Source organism: Sminthopsis crassicaudata, chromosome 2 (genome assembly GCF_048593235.1).
Source record: "Sminthopsis crassicaudata isolate SCR6 chromosome 2, ASM4859323v1, whole genome shotgun sequence".
NCBI classification, from domain to species: domain Eukaryota; kingdom Metazoa; phylum Chordata; class Mammalia; order Dasyuromorphia; family Dasyuridae; genus Sminthopsis; species Sminthopsis crassicaudata.
Genome location: NC_133618.1, coordinates 650,277,208 through 650,294,784, shown reverse-complemented (window position 1 = coordinate 650,294,784; position 17,577 = coordinate 650,277,208).

The following is a 17,577-nucleotide window of genomic DNA, read 5'->3' as shown; positions in this document are numbered from 1 at the left end:
CATGCTGGTACCCATCGAATCGTGCTGGTGCTGGCTGAAGTCAGAGGGTTTCATCATAAGAGCTGAGTCATATCCCATTCACTGGCACCACTTTCCTAATCTGAGGCCTTGTTTGGGGTCATTCCTAGCAAAAGGAAAACCTGTCATATCTTGGAGCTGGAAACAACTGAGTTTAAATCTGCTCCGGATACTTACTTGCTGGGTGATCCTGGATATGTCACTTAACCTCTGTGACCTGAGATTTCTTCTACAAAATGATATGGTTGACTTTGTTGGCTTTGGAGGTTCATTCCAGTCCTAAATCTTTAATCTTATGATCTATCCTGTCTAGAATAGAGCTTATGTATAATTGGGGTGATTTGAAGGTTGTGAGAAGCATCCACTGTCCTAAAATAACTCTCCCACTGGTGTATGAAATTCCACTCTTAATATTTCTTCTCTGATAAAGCAGTACTGGCCCCATGCTGAAATCCTCTTTATAAATGTTCCCACCCTTCCTAATTAAATCTTTTCAGGGCATCGAACCAGAAGTCAGATCAGGAGACCTAGACTGTGGTTCTGTCTCTCACATTTATTCAGTAACCTTGGGCAAGGTCAGGTCACTTCCCTGACCCTCAGAGATTATTCTCTAATCAATCAATCTGCTGTTCATAGTTGAGAAAACTAAGGTTTTTGTCTTGTTTCTGCCAGTCTCCTCTAACACCAGTAAAGATCCCTTTACTCCTTAATAAAAAGAGACCAGCCAGCCTAAGAATACAAAGAAAAGAGGTGAGTGGGAGGAAGGAATTACCACAGAGGGAAAAGTGAGAAAGGAGTGGAGTTGAAGGCACCAGTCACAAACTTCACCAATTTCTGAATTTTGCTGAGGATTGGGTTTATCATTCAGATGAATTTCTTCCATAAGCAATACTCTTACGAAGTAGAGTTTAGTAATGATTCACCTCTAGTCTCTACATAAGTATAAAATAATCCTTTTAGATTGTCCCTCTGCCTCCAAATGGAATAAGGCTGCCTCACTGGGTAGTAAGTTCCTCATCAAGAGAGATATTCCACCAGATACCATTCAATTACTTGGCAAGATTGTTCTAAAGAATGATTCATTCTTAGGATGAGGTTGGACTAGTTAACTCTGAGATGGCTTCCAACTCTGGGATTCTATGACTCAATGGCACTTTGTGCCTCCCTAGCATCCTTTGATTCTATAGAGATCTATTAAGTCAACAATTTCAACCACCTACAATGGGTTGATACAGTTTATTTCCCTTTTTAGGGCGTAACTTAAGAATTTTGGTTTGAGTTTCTCTATAATGTGAAGTGCCTCCAGAGACCAAACACAGCATCCACTTTCATGTAGCCAGTAGGCACTCCATCACAATATATTTGGCAACAAAGAATGGATGTCTAAGCTCCGAGAGAGGATTTTCATAAGGAGACTTTGTATATACCAAACCTTCCCCTTTTTGATTCACTGAGTCTCTGCTGACTCACAGCACTCTAAATTAGAGTTAGAATGGTCTTAAAATCATCTGGTCCAACCCCCTCATTTTACAGAGGAAGAGACTGAGACCCATTGAATTTAAATGATTTGGCCAAGGTCACACAAGTAGTAGATAGAGGTGCATTTAGGATATACACAGAATGAATGCACATTGTTGAAAGGCAGGATCATTAGCACCTGGAGGAACCAGAAAAACACTCTAGAAGGAGATGACATTTGGTTGAACTGAACTTCAAAGGGAGTTAGTGGTTGGAAAAGGCAGAATCAAGAAGGGATGGGATGGGACCGATGACCACAAATCCAAAGGCATAGAGATGGGAGATGGCCTGTTTGCAAGGCCAGTCAAACTTGAGTTTTTACTCTGATTCTCCATCTCTAAAACCCCTGAACCACAAAAGCCACAGCTAGGAAAGCACCAGATTGGGAGTTGAGAGAAACGGATTCTAGTTCTTACTCTAAAATTCACTGTGTGACTTTAGGTAAGTCATTTAACTGTTCTCAACTTCAGGTTCCTCCTCTGCCCAATGGGGAAATCCATACTCCCCCCATATTGTTGTAGGGATGTGGATGGATAATTCCCCGTGCATCTGTCAAGCATAATTTGCTGAGCAGAGCTTTGTTTTTAGCCACTGGTCAGGCCTTGGTTCCATTTTTCTGTTTCCTTCTCCACAGAAGAATGACCCTACACAACCCTAGCATCCTCCCTACTGCCTTTCTCCTCCTGCCTGGTATTTACCCCGTGCCTCCCTCCAGAACCCCAGGGAGCGCAACAGAGAAGGAGTTTGAAATTCTGCCATGGAAATTTTTTTTTGGCAAAACCTGAACAAAAGCAAGCCTGCTGGGTCTCTTTCAGCTCCAAGTCTGGAGGAATAGCAGCCTTCAGGCTCTATTTCTATCTCTCTCCCCCTCCTCACCCACCTGCCCCCCTCTCCTTTCCAGCCCCAAACCCAGACATCAAATTATCTGAGCGCTCCCTGACTCAGAGCCTGCCTGACTCATTCTGTGCATACAGCATCAGCACAATGTGATAGAAAGAGCCTTGGGGTTGCAGTCAGGAGGCCTGGGTGCAGGGCTTGCTCTGCCATGAACTTGCCAAGCTGTTGTAGGTTTTGGACTCCTGTGAAATGAGGGGTTCACTGAGGCAGGCTAGTTCCTGTCAACACACAGATCCTCCAAGCATCTTCCAAACTTCAGTCAGATGGATTTTTTTTTCATTCAAATTACTGGTCACAACTAGGAATAGCATCTGAGTGACTTCCACAGCCCTAGGAACCCATTCCAAAGCCCCGAGGAGGGCCAGTCCAGAGATCTATCCCCCAGTGCTGCCTGCTGTCGGTCACCTGTCCCCTCCCTCTGGTTTCCCCCTTCTCTTGGGAGCCATCTTTCTTATTCTTTTGGCTGCAGTGCAGAGACTGGCAGCCAGTACTAGTTGAAAATAAATACAGGGCAGGATTCATCATTGACAAAACAACCATTCAAAAATGCTGGGAGTTAGAGAAAGGGGCGGTGGTGGTCAGAAGGAGATGGAAGGGGGTAGGGGAGAGGGAGAATCCATTTCTGTTGATTTTTCCAGTGTCAGATCTATTCCAACATCTGGTGTCAAAATAGTTTATATTACCTTTTGGGACAAGTCTAAAGCATGTCCCAGAGATGTGGATTAAAATCTCTTAGATTGAAATTTGAACTCATTGAAAGTGCTCCCACTACTGACTTTTAACTCAAAGCAGCAAACATTTGTGAAGAACTAACTAAGCCCTGAAGTGACAAAGATGAAATAAGTCAAAAGTCCTACTCTCAAGGAGCCTACAGTCTAAGAGTGGAGAATGAAATACATACAGCTAAGTGCCTCCTAAGGGAGAATGTGATAAAGGCAAAGAAAACTTTGAGCAAGCTCTTTCTCACTCTCTGGGGCATAATCTCCTGTCTATAAAGTGAGCATGAGATTAGAGGATCTCAGAGGTCCCAGTCAACTCTAAATCTTATAAGATATCCACACAAAATGGACTAAAAAAAAACAGAGTTGAAGAAAATCACTTTCACCTGGAGGATCAGAGAAAGAGGGAGAATGTGGAACTGGGTCTTGAAAAAGAATATTTCGATGTCTGGATAAGAAGTGAGCTCACTGTAGGCATGCTGCCTGAAAATTAGAGATCTACCACTTGATTTAACAATACCTGTCGATTGCCTACAAGTGCTTCAGCATTGAGTAGGATCAAAGGGTTTACTAAAGTCGTCCAAGTTCTCTGAGCAAGTTTGATGCAAAAGGTTTGCACAGGACTGGAAAAGTTACAGTCTGACTTTAATATAAAGTGATACTGTTGCTTCCTTCTATCCTGGAGAATGTTCCAAGTCAGGGACTATTTTGCCAGCTTTTGAATGCCTTCTTTCTGGTAGTTGGTCGGAAATGCTTACCTCCCTCCTAGGACAGAATGAACTTAGATACCAGCCAGAGTAGCACCTTGGAAAGGGGTGGAGTGGAGAGAATGATGTTTTTGTTGGGATCTGTCCATCTCTCTTCACCATGGTGCCCTGTCCTCCCCTCTCTCCTGGGCACGGGCAGAAGAAAGCCCAAGAACTACTGTTCTGCTTCATGAAACATGGAGAATCAGGGGGAAATCCATAGGAAAGTCTAGAGGGTTAGGGAAGGATATGAGTCACTGCTCTCAAAGGTTACCCCCTTTGAGATGCCCACAAAGAAGGTGGTATTTTAGAGATTCTCCCTGCATGTATCAGCAGTTTTGAAAACTTATAGGATCATAGATTTAGAATGCATCAATCTTATCTTCTCATCATACAGATGAGGAAACTGAGGCTCAGAGAGGCTAAGGGATTTACCTAGTCACAGTGTCTGAGGCAGGAAATATCTGAACTCAGTCTTCCAGACTCCAAGTTCAGCTCTCTATCTATCATACTATCAAATTACTCATAAAACAGCCAGATCTGTCAAGATTGCAAGTTAGATTTTTCAAAAGATCACCAATACAGAAGGAAAAGACCATAAAATTAATTCCACAAAACATCAAAATGGCATGCTAATCTGAAGATCTCCTGTCCTCCGCAAGTCATCAACACCCTTCTACCTTCCTGGGTATCTTCCCTGCTCCCATCTATATAGCATAAGGATCTGATATATTAGGTCAACCACCATGTGGTCCCTTCTACAATATGGGGTCCACCACCATGTTGTCCCTACTACAATAGAGGGCCAACTACCATATTTTCACTACTACATTATAAGGCCAACTACCTATTGATTTTATTATGGTATAGGGCCAGCTATCATATTGTCTCTGCTACAATAAAAGACCAACCACCATGTTGTACCTCTCACAATATGGGATCAAGTATCATGCTATCTCTACTATAGTACAGGTCAGCTACCTTATTGGTCCTGTTACAGTACTGGGCCAACCACCATGTTGTCCTTACTATAGTACAAGGTTAACCACCATGCTCTTCCTGCAAGAGTCTATAATCTACCATACCTTCTCTGCTACAGCACACGGTCAATCACCATCTTGATCCCACAACAAATTCCTCCTCTCATCCTCTCATCTGTCCTTGGCCTTGATCCAACACAACATCAGGTTCCTCTTCCAGTTCAAAGATGACTGACCTCCTAGATTATCCTAGTGACTTCCAGAATCAGAGCTTTCCAAGCCACCTGACCACTTTCTCCAGATTCCAGTCAACAACTGAATATTAGATAATTTTGCTTACCAGTAAAGTGTCTACCTAGACATCTGTCACACATACACACACACACACACACACACACACACACACACATATATATGTAATGAATAGAGATTATTGTCTTTAGAAATCACAGTTGCAAGTAAAAGGAAAGTTATTTCTTCATCCAAACAGTTCTTAAATGCATCAGAATTTCTGTGGTTCCATCAATATGACTTTCCCTCCAGTGGTATTCTCCATGCCTTAGAAGACAACCCTCTATGAAATTCTTTGGGAGAAAATCATTTATAAGAGTCAGATTTCTAGTGATAAGTGTCTCTGGACTTTAGGCAATGGATGAAGGTCTTCCAGTCTAACAGAACAAAGTGGAATCAGAATAGAATGAAGAAAAGAATTTTAGACTTGGAATGAAAAAGATCAGAGTTCAGATTGATGGCACTCATTAGCAGTATAACCTTGGTCCAGTCTTTAAGCCTGTTCTGAATATCACTTTAATGATAGCTACCTTCATAGGGTTGTTATGAGAATTACAATGAAATCAAATGAAATGATGTGTGGAAGCTCTTTGGAAAACTTAATGTACATTAAACATTAAAGCAGTGAGGTGGCTCAGTGGATAGATCGCCAGGTTTGAAGTCAGGAAGACCTGAGTTCAAATCTGCTCCTGAATATTTACTAACTGAATGAACCTGGACAAGACACTTAAGCCTGTTTGCCTCAGTTTCCTCATCCATAAAATAAACTGAAGGAGGAAATGGCAAACTACATCAGTGCCTTTGCCAAGACAATCCCAAATGGAGTCACAAAGAGCAAAATGTGATTGAAAATGACTGAACAACAGCATTATACTTTGTTAGCATAGCCTTGGAGAACCCAAGTTCACCTGCATACCAGATTGAGATATTATAGCACTCTAGTAATGAACTATAATAATGGTAAGCAGTATATGATGATGTCATCTTTACCTGTGTGTCCATCTTTTCTCTCTTTATCAAGTATAAGCTCTTAGAGGCCAAGGATTATGTTCTCTTCTCTTTTCCCCAGCACAGAGAACAAAGGTTGGGCTTTTGGTAGGTGATCAATAAAAGCATACTGAATCGTGAAAAGAATGAATGGATCAGATGCTTGTCTATTCAGATCAGAGACAAAGCAACTAATAGTCTCTTTCCATAGACACTCATTAGCTAGCAGTTTCTAAGCAATCCCAGAGGGCCCCTATCACCCTTTCCTGACTTTGGATCAAAAACCAAATAATTCAGCACAGGGATTAAAAGAAGTGATTTATTTATGAGAAGCTGAAACTCTGGAGACACCACTCAGATACAACAATGAAGTGTATAGGGCAAGCTTTCCACCCAGGAAGGTAAGGTAGGATAAGTTCCCCAACTCTGATCACACTCTAACCAGTCAGTCAATCATTAAATATTTACAAAGTGCCTTCCATGTGCCAGGCACTGTGACAAGCCCTGAAGATACAGAAAAAGGTCAAAGACAGTCCCTGTCTTCAAGGATTGCTAAAAGGTAAGCCATTTAACTCTGTTTACCTCAGTTTCCTCATCATAAAATGAGCAAGAGAAAGAAATGACAAGCCATTCCAGTATCTTTGCCAAAAAAAAAAAAAAAAAGGGGGGGGGGGTGTCACAAAGAGCCATACACCGTATTTAACATATATTGGATTACTTGCTGTCAAGGGGGGGAAGGAGGAAGGGAGGAAGAAAAATTTGGAACACAAGGTTTTACAAGGATGAATTTTAAAAACTATCTTTGCACATGTTTTGAAAATAAAAAGCTATTATTAAAAAAAAAAAACAAAGAAAACACAACTGAAAACTACTGAATAACACAAAATCTTCAAGGAGCTAACAATCTAATGAGAAAGACAACAACAAACAAGCTCTAGGCAGGATAAATGAGGATTAATCAGAGGGAAGGCACTAGGATTCAGAAGGATGTAAAAGTCTTCCTGAAGAAGGCAAGATTTTAGCTGGGATTTGGAGGAAGCCAAAGAGATAGAGACCAAGCCCTTCACTACCCTACCAATTAAATTCAACATAATCCTTTCCAAGCTTACATTTTTAAAAAATACCCTGGTGGGAAGGAGAAGAAGGTGGTGGAAAGGAAGGAAGGAAGGAAGGAAGGAAGGAAGGAAGGAAGGAAGGAAGGAAGGAAGGAAGGAAGGAAGGAAGGAAGGAAGGAAGGAAGGAAGGAAGGAAGGAAGGAAGGAAGGAAGGAAGGAAGAGAAAGAAAGAAAGAAAGAAAGAAAGAAAGAAAGAAAGAAAGAAAGAAAGAAAGAAAGAAAGAAAGAAAGAAAGAAAGAAAGAAAGAAAGAAAGAAAGAAAGAAAGAAAGAAAGAAAAGAAAAGAAAAGAAAAGAAAAGAAAAGAAAAGAAAAGAAAAGAAAAGAAAAGAAAAGAAAAGAAAAGGAAAGGAAAAGAAAAGAAAAGAAAAGAAAAGAAAAGAAAAGAAAAGAAAAGAAAAGAAAAGAAAAGAAAAGGAAAGGAAAGGAAAGGAAAGGAAAAGAAAAGAAAAGAAAAGAAAAGAAAAGAAAGAGACTTACAGTGCGCAAAAGAAGGGGTGCAACTCATTCCAGATGAGGAAGTATTGGGAAGGAAGTCAATGGACTTTTAAATTTAATTTAGTCCAGATCTATGATTTCTTCATTTATGGGGAATTCTCAGCATTGAAACTCCCTCTCCCTTGCTGATCAGCTCCCTCTCCCTCTCTGGTGCTGATCAAAAGCTCTTCTGGAATGAATAATCTTATGGAGTTGCTGGGGGCACTTCAAGATTTAGTAATTTGCCAATGGTCATTCAGTTAGTGTATCTTGCTGACAAGACTTTTCCTGCCTTCCTTTCACATTCTACTTGACTCATGGAGTGGTACTTTGTCCACAAATTCACACTTTCATATAGAGAAATGCACAACCAATGCTTAGAACAGCACCTGATGTAAGTAGATACTTAATCAATTTTATTAACTGATTAGTTGAATGACCAGAGCAATGAGAAAGATTGTCCATTTAGTCTGGTCACAAGATCAAGACAATTCAAGGAATTGGGCATATTGGGAGGAGGCCCTGCCAAATTTGTTTGAGAAGAGCCCAGGATGAACAGACATGAATAAAGTATAATCTGTATGGTTCTGGAGAAGTCACAAATCCTTTGACCTTGTGGTTATTGGAGCAGGAAAAAATTAAAACTTCAGAAGTAAAATACTTGGTCATGGTTAGCAGCTACCATACGATATAAGCCCAGATTTCCTTGCTCCACATCCAATGCCCTTACCAACAGATTGTGACCCCAGGTAGAAGATCAGAGGAAGAAAGAATCAGACTAATGCTGAGTAAAATTAAGGGGTTTGGACTTAAGTAAACTTTAAGGTGCCTTCTAATCTAATGTACTTGAGTGCCTCCTTTCTTTCTATTCATCAGTCTAGGAAAGAGACCTGTCACACAAGGAATTCCTCTCTAAGATACCTATACATCCCCCTGGTGCCTGTGGCATCATGCAATGACTGTGTTCCTGACAGACCAAGTCCCATTTTATAAAATGGAATCCCTTTTTGCCCACAGCCTTTCATAGTCTATGAGTGCTTTATCCCTGTCTAAAGATCATTAGATGTCTGAGAGAGGTTAGAAAATAGATCCGAAACCTGTTGCCATGGAAGATCCACCCAAAAGAAATACTAAAATACTCTGAGAGACACAACTGTTTACAAAAAGACTCAATCCAAGCTTCCTGTAATGAACTCAAGGCTCTTCTACCAATAACACATTGTACCATGCACAATCCTAGGACTGGGAAGAGGAAACAATAATTGAACAAAGAAACGGAAAGATATGAATCCTTACTCTCAAAGAGCTTACATTCTACTCTATAAAACAGCACTCAGAAACATCAATGCAGAGGGATACAAATCATTTCAAGTTCAAAGCAGATACCAGAGCTGTGTATTCTGAAGGAAGCTAGAGGTTTCAGGAGTCTTAAGTTAAAAAAGAAAACTCAGTGGGCAGAGAAGAGATATGAACCTATACAAATAGCTTCTGATACTGGAAAGTAGGAGATGGCATGTTGTGTATGAAGAACAACAAGTAGGACAATAAGAGTGGGAAGACAAAGAATGTGACATGATACTGAAAATGGAGATAGGAACCAAATTGTTCATGAGCCTAATTATCTGTTTTGAACTTGGGAGATTTTCATGTGTCGGATTTTTTTTTTCCCTAATGAGACCACCTCATTAGATCACCTTCACCAGTAGAGACAATGTCTTCTTCATCTTTGTATCTCCTCAAGTTCCTAGGACACATGGTAAGTGCTCAAGCTGGTTAAATATCTAAAAGGCGGGGCAGCTAGATGGCGCAGTGGATAGAGCACCAGTCTTGAATTCAGGAGGACCAGAGTTCAAATGTGATCTCAGACACTTAACACTTCCTAGCTGTGTGACCCTGGGCAAGTCACTTAACCCCAGCCTGGGGGGGGGGGGGGGATCTAAAAGACTAAATCTTAAAACCAGCAGGTATGATCTATTCATCATACCCATGAGTACAGTCAATCTGCTACTGTAGAGAAAGAGTTGGAGAAAGGGATGAGAAGTGGGGAAGTGGAAAATGAGCACAGCAATAATGATAAGTGATGGCTACAAAAGATCAGGAATCAATATGGAATAGTGGATTCTGAATTAGGGGGAACCATGAAGACCTGTGATCCTATCTTTCTGGCTTTGCGACTCTGAGCAGGTCACATAATCTCTCCATGTCCTAGCCTAAGTAACTCTCTAAGACAATAATACACAGAGAAGGCCATGACACGATGTCAGCACCAGTGAAATCACATGTCCAGTGGCTATTTATTATAACAATGCAAGATTTACACTGTGATTTTTATATATGTATAGACATATAGACATATGCTATATATGGTGTCCCAGAAGTCTCAGTGCAGTTTTATGCTTCTATTGCTTAAATAAATATGTAATATATATTGCATATGATTTATATATTTATGGTATTGCTCAGGCACTTTAGTCATGTCCAATTTTTTGTGGTTTTCTTGGCAAAAATACTGGAGTGATTTGTCATTTCCTTCTCCAGTTTTATTTTATAGATGAGGAAATTGAGGCAAATAGAGTTAAGTGACTTGCCCAGAGTCACACAGTTTGTAAGTGTCTGAGGCCAGATGTTAACTCAGGAAGATGAATCTTCCAGACTCCAAGCCTAATATTCTATCCACTGCATCACCTAGACAACTGATTTACATTATATGTACATATTACATGTTGTTCAGGTGATCATCTCTGACTCAATATAATCCCATGTGAGGTTTGCTTGGCAAAGATATTAGAGTGATTTGCCATTTTCTTCTAAGGCAGAGCTTAAGGGACTGGCTCAGGTGTCACACAATTAACAAATATCTGAGACCATATTTGAACCTGGGTTTTCCAACTCCAGGCCCAATGTTCTATCCACTGAGGCACCTATCTGTCTCTCCAATATATATACGATTCAACATACAATGTTACATGTTGTATAAATATGTATTATATTTATTTAAATTGTTAAATATATTAAATGGTACATATATATTATATGGTATAAATTCTATAAAATATCAACAGTATAACTTTGTTTTTTGACTCTCATAACAACTTTATTAATAGGTGTACAGGTATTATTATTCCCATTTTACTGCTGAAAAAACTGGGACTATGAGAGATTAAGAGATCTGCCCAGAATTCCACAGCAGAGATAGAAATGGCAGGATTCCAGGTCTATCCTGACTCCACATGTCTCACAGTTCAAAATCTGAAGTCCTCCACTCTTTTCACATTATAAGGCCTCAACTCCAGCAGAAAAAAGGCCTTTTCAGAAATCTTCGGTCCTTTTTAACCAGGATAGAGATGAGGGAGCCCAGAAAGTGAAAACGATTGAATCTTACATGCTCGCTTAAAGCTGCTATATATCAAGACAAAAGACCAAGTTGGTGTCATGATTCCTTGAAAGAAGGGTGCCAGAAATAAGGGCTCTAATCTCTAGAGGCACACCCCTGGTAGGGCTGGCCACCTTGGAAAGAATGAGAGAGACTGCTACATTCATCCAAGTCACCAAGTTTTGACAGAGCAGGTTATACATGCGCTTCTGTGCTAACTGTGAAAACAGATCATGGAGTCATAGAATGTGAGACAGAAGGGAGCTTAAAGATGATCTTATCTACCCAGCAAAATCTCCAAGAAGGCCTGATGAAAATATAATTGAGGAATGTCTACAAAAATAAATAAAAATACAGGACAACATAGATGATGTTATTGTGGTTTTCTAAGTCAATACACAGCCTGAAAGAATCTTTTTTTCTTTGCCTTTGACACCAATGAATTATTCTAATCTAACTCCCTTATTTTACAAATGAGGACTGAGACTCAGCGGGATAGCCAAAGCCATATTGCAAATTTGCTTAGTCTAGTCTCAGAAACTAGACTAACACTAAAGAGTGATTCCCAGGTCTAAATTTCCTTCTCCTACTTGGCCTTCTCTTGTACACGTGTGTGTGTGTGTGTGTGTGTGTGTGTGTGTGTGTGTGTAGTAGGTGCTATACAGAAAAGAACTGGGTCACTCTCTTCCCTTTAAACATGTCTGACTAAGGCACCTCTCCTTTCTTCTTATATTTCATCTCTTCCCTTTCTCTCTATTCATCTCCCCTTTTCTCTCTCTTATCTCTCTCTCTGTTTCTGTGCATATCTCTCTCTCCCCCCGGCTCTCCTTTTTCCTTCTCTTCTTCCTTCACTATCCCTTCATATATCTTTCTCTCCCTCCCACCTTCCATCTCTCTGTCTCATCTCTATCTCTGTCTATATGTCTCTCTTTCCCCTTTCCTCCCACTTACCCTCCATCTTTCCCTCCCCCATCTTTTTCTCTGTGTATGTCTCTGTCTGTCTGTCTGTCTCACACTCTTCAATACTTACTATCTGTCTCTCCTTATTCTCCAGCAGTAGCGTTTCTAAGATTCAAAGCAGAATTTCCAACATATTTTTGTACATCTTCACTTATACATATCACTAGCACCTCACACTCAGTAGAGTAAAATTGAAATTCATTTTCCCCAGTCAAATCGATTCTTTCTGCTGACTTTCTTATTTCTATTAAATAAGTTGTCCTAGACATTCAAGTTTCAGACTTCTATCTTTAATTGGGAGATGGGATGGGGTAGGGAAGATTCAATCTGTCACTGAGTCCTGTAAAGATGTACCTCTTTCAACTCTATCACAAATCTTTTTTCCCTCAGCCTCCTCATCCCTGCTGCAACTGTCCTCAATACCTGGATCATTATAATAGCCTCCTAATTTGATCTTCTGGCTTTTACTTTCATCCCCCCTGTTTATTCATTTAATTTTAAACATTATTAATGCCTGTTGTTTTATATCACACTTCCAAATATATCCCTTCCCCTTTTAACAAAGATTTCAAAAGAAAACAGAAAACAAAACAGTCCAACAAAACCAACATGTAGCAATTCTAACAGTATCTGAAATATCCTATACTCATAGTCCTTCATTCCATAGTGAAGGACAAGAGATTTCATTTTCTTAACTCTTAGCCAGGACCACATTTGACCTTTATAGTGCGACAACTTCAGTTCAATTTTCTTGTTCTGCATACTTTGGCAGAGTCATTGTTTGTATTGTTTTCTTGGTTCTGCTTATTTAACTTTGCATTAGTTCAACTCAGTCTTCCCATGTTCCTCTGAATTATTCATATTTGTTGTTTCCCGTAGCATAGTAACATCTCACAATGTATCACAATTCGTTGAACCATTCTCCAATCATTGAACACCCCTTTGTTTCCAGTACTTTGGTGCAAAAAAAGTGCTGCAATGAATGTTTTGGCACAAATGAGATCTTCCTTTCACTCTTGGCCTTCCTTGGGGCGGAAGCTTAGCCATTCTCCAGCCCACTCTTAGCACTGACATCAGATTGATCTATCTTATTCTCAGTTCCAAAAAAAAATCTCCCTTGATTTCCACTGGCTAGAGGATAAAATCCAAACTCCATTAAACAGCATTCAAAGACTGTCTCTCTCTTACCATTCACCTGTATATGTGCCTTAGCCCTGCTCTTCCTCCACAAAGTCTTCTCCAAACCTTCCAGCCAAATTGGACTATTTACCATATTTCCCAGAGTGCTACCCGTATTTACTCCACACCTTTGTTCATATTGTCCCTTTCTTTTTGGAATGCCCTGCTTCTGATCTCTGCCTATCAAAATCTCATTTATCTGGAGCAGGGCCCAGCTCAAAGGCCATTTCTGTTATACATTCCCTGACCACATTCGTTTGGGATGTCTCTTCCTCTCTCCCTAACCATGACAGTATTTCATTTATATTTATGACTTCTAACTCACATTATTACTCTGACGTATTCTGGTCTTCTCCCTCCTAGTGGACTGCATGCTCTTTAAGAGCAGCTATCTATCCTTATTCGTCTTTTGTATACTCGTAGGCACCCAGAAATGTTCCTACCCAGGGTAGGCATCCAATAAATAGTTGCTGAATGAATCACCTAGCCTCATGAAACAGAGAACAATAGAGAAGAATTCGTAAGTAAGAGCCCAGTTGGGCAGCATCAGAGAAGAGAGGGATGATTGTGAGATCCAGGGAAGACTCAAGCTGGACTTTGAAGAAAACAGAACTACTCATTTCTCTGTCTGCTTACATCTTTGTCCATATCCATTCATTCATCTGGAAAAATCCTCCAGAAAGGAACAAAAAGGTTACCCATACATAAATATATTTTCTCTCCAACTAAGTTTCCCCAGAGGATGCTGGTTCCTTGAAACCATGTAATCACAAAGTGAATAACTTAATTGTTCTGTTGCCTCAATTTCCTCATCTGTTAAATGATGACTTTAAAAAAGTCATAGATAGAGATTGGGTCTTAGAGAAGCTCTGCCTCTGCCTTAAACAGGTCATGTGAATATGGACAAGTTCCCAAGCAACTTTTTTAAATCTAAAACCTTCTGATGAGATGCCCATTGGCAGAGGTGGAGTCTCTAAACTGAGAGCTCCCCACACTCATTAAATAAAATACTTAACATGCTTATCAACCAGAAATTATTTATTAAGTAGCTACAGTGTAGCAGTCATCATGCTACACTAGGAATAGAAATATAAAGAACTAGATTCATGATTTCAGGGAGCAATCCCTCTGCCATACTGATAGTACCTCTTCTACAGCTGACAATCTTAGAAGAAGAATATATTTAACCTTTTTGTGTCATGGATTCCTTTGGGAACCTATAGACCTCTTATCAGACTAATGTTGGGAAGTTTTAATTAGAAGAAAATCCCCGCAAAATCCTTTAATTAAAGGGCTGTAGAAATAATGATGTCTTTTTTTCCCCAACCAAATTCACAAACTCCTGAAATAATCTATGGACCCAGTTAAGAAACCTTGCTTAGGCCTAAAAGACAGTTTCTGAAGTGTAATGGCCTATGTAAATATAATCTTTTATCAAGTTTATATTATATGACACCTCAGGGGTAGCCCAGATGAGGCCATATTGTATAAGACTCAATGTCTGCCCTCCAGGAGTTTACAATTTTCATGGGTAGATGAGATTAACACTTGATCCCAGGTGCACATACACAGAGTAACTAGTTATTTAGCATTTGATTTTATTTTTCCTATATTTCATGCTACCAAAAATAGACACAGAAGGAACTCAGATGAGAAGAACATCATTGTAAACTTGGGAGAGTCAGCAAAAGCTTCCCAGAGAACGCAGGCTTTGAGCTGGACCTTGAAGAATGAGGAAGATATGGCTCAACTGAGGGGTAACAACATTAGTTCATGATATTAACTTAAGAGTGGTCCTAGCTCAAGTAAAATCAGGAAAAAGTGGGCCCAAAGAACTAGAATTTTAAAAAAAAAGTGTTCAGCCTGACAGAAACTGCATCAAATCTAAGCTAAAATTGTTTTCTGGAATCCACAGAGTGACTAGGAAGACAGTACTAAAGGACTCTGCTCTTAGAAGTCTAAGAAAGACATCAATGGCTCAATTCAAGTTGTCAAATCTATATGAAGTACCTTTTGTATACAAAGAAAGAAAGAAAGGCATCGAGCTTTTACTATGCACCTTACTATGTACCAGGCATTTTATAAATATTATCCTGTGTGATCCTAACTGCATCCCTAGGAGTTTTGGTGATCCTGTTATCCGATTTTACAATTAAAAGAACCAAAGCCGATTGGTGACTTGTCCAGTTCTGAACTCAGATCTTCTGACTCCAGGCCCATCCCCTGGCTACATCACCTGCCCCACCTAGTTAGTACATAGTTCTGTGCTAGGCACTGGAGAAGATACAAATTTAGAAAAGGCTTAATCTTATCTAAATTTAGATAAAACCCTTGGAAAGCAAACAGTGTGGTTGGGGGGTGGAAGGAATATGGCAAATACATAGCAAAGAAGCACAGATCTTAAGCCAAGGTTTTTAAATTTTTCTGTGTCATGAACCATAATGAACCCCTTCTAAGAATAATGTTTTTAAATGCATAAAATAAAATATACAGTATTACAAAGAAAATCAATTATATTGAACTACAATTATCTCTCTCTCCATACCTATATACATACATACATACATTTATTTATATATCTAGCTACATTTATAATATAGATGATTGATAGACAGAAAGACAGATATTTTAATTTGCAGATACTCCTGCTTTAGAGATGATGCAGCAGCTACATGACTCAGTGAATAGAGTACTAAGCCTGAAGTCCCGAGTTCAAAACCACCTTTGAACAATTACTAGCTGTGTGACCCTGGAAAAGTCCTTTAACTCTGCTTGCCTTAGTTTCCTTATCTGTAAAATGAGCCAAAGAGGGAAACAGCCTTTTTCTGCCAAGAAAATCCCACATGGGGTCATGAAGTATTGGACAGGACTAAAAAACACCTCAATAACAACACAATCCTGTTATTTTACAGATGAGGAAAATGAGTCTCCTAGAGGTGAAATCACCTGCTTCAGGTAATATTGTGAGGAGTGGGAGCAGGCTGTCAAGTAGGGAATTGGGGATGAGGAGGAAAGGAAGGAGATGGCCCTTTAGACAAGTGGGTTGTGCTCAGCAAGAAATTCATGTCAGCACATCCATGCCTTCAGCTGCTGCCCGTCAGTTACTCCTCCAACCTGTCTGGGGCTTTGCTCTCTTAACTACAAGAAAACAAACAGACCTGACCTCGTGTGACTCATAAGTATTGTCGCCCGTCCTGCACTGTGCTCCAGATGGACAAAGAACACCCCGTACTCTTTGGGACGGACAGTCACAGACCACCCACCAGGTGCCAGGACATGGCAGGCGGCTCAGCGGGAGGGAGGGCAGGACAAGACCAGGAGGAGCTGCCCAAAGGGGCATTAGTATGCAGAAGGGCACATAGGAGAGTCAAGGGCAGGCACAGCATGGGGGCAGACTTGGTCAGAGCAGGGCTCTGTCTGCTTCTGATAAAATTCTCCCCTTGCAACCGGGGAGGGCACTTTCCTAAAGGACTCAGGACAGACCTCAATAAAGACGAATGTGTCCTAGTACCAGAGAGGGCTTAGACAACCTGGAAAACATCCAGTCCAAACCCTTTATGGAATCAATGAGGAAATTAAGTCCCAGAGGGACAGCATGACTTTGTCCAATGTCATTCACCTAGTAAGTTCTGACTCCAAATCTTGACTCATCACAAAGGATAAAGAGATTTCCTGACATTAAAAAACATTTTAATTTCTTTTAAAAGTAAAATTAGTATGGAGGTTCTTAAAAAAAAAAAAACTCTTGTGGGTCCAAAAACTAGTTTTTCAATATTTTGACAACTGTTTTCAATAATGATGTTGTTATTAATAAATTGTGTTATATGTTATTACATGATAACATTATTATTTAAAACACTAACAATAGTTTCAATAATGACAATATTTCATTTGCAATGCTTGTTTTATTTTATGCATTTAAAAACATTGTTCTGAAAAGGTGTCTGCAAGAGATTCATAACACAAAGAGAAGGTTCAGAATCTCTGGATGAAAGTGTCATTTGATTCCTCCCTTCCTCCCTCCCCACAAACACAAATACACACAAACACAAAAATATATACAAACACACATACATATATACATATATACACATATGCACATAATCACACATTATGCACATAAACATACATACACACAAATATATACATACAAACACTCACATATAAACACATATGCATAATATGCACATAAGCACACACTTACAGATGTATATACACAAACATTCACATATCCACATACACACAAACGCAAACGCTTCATGTTGTATCTTAGGTAACTGCGTATTTGTCCTTCTACTTCCCTCACTCATTCCCGGAA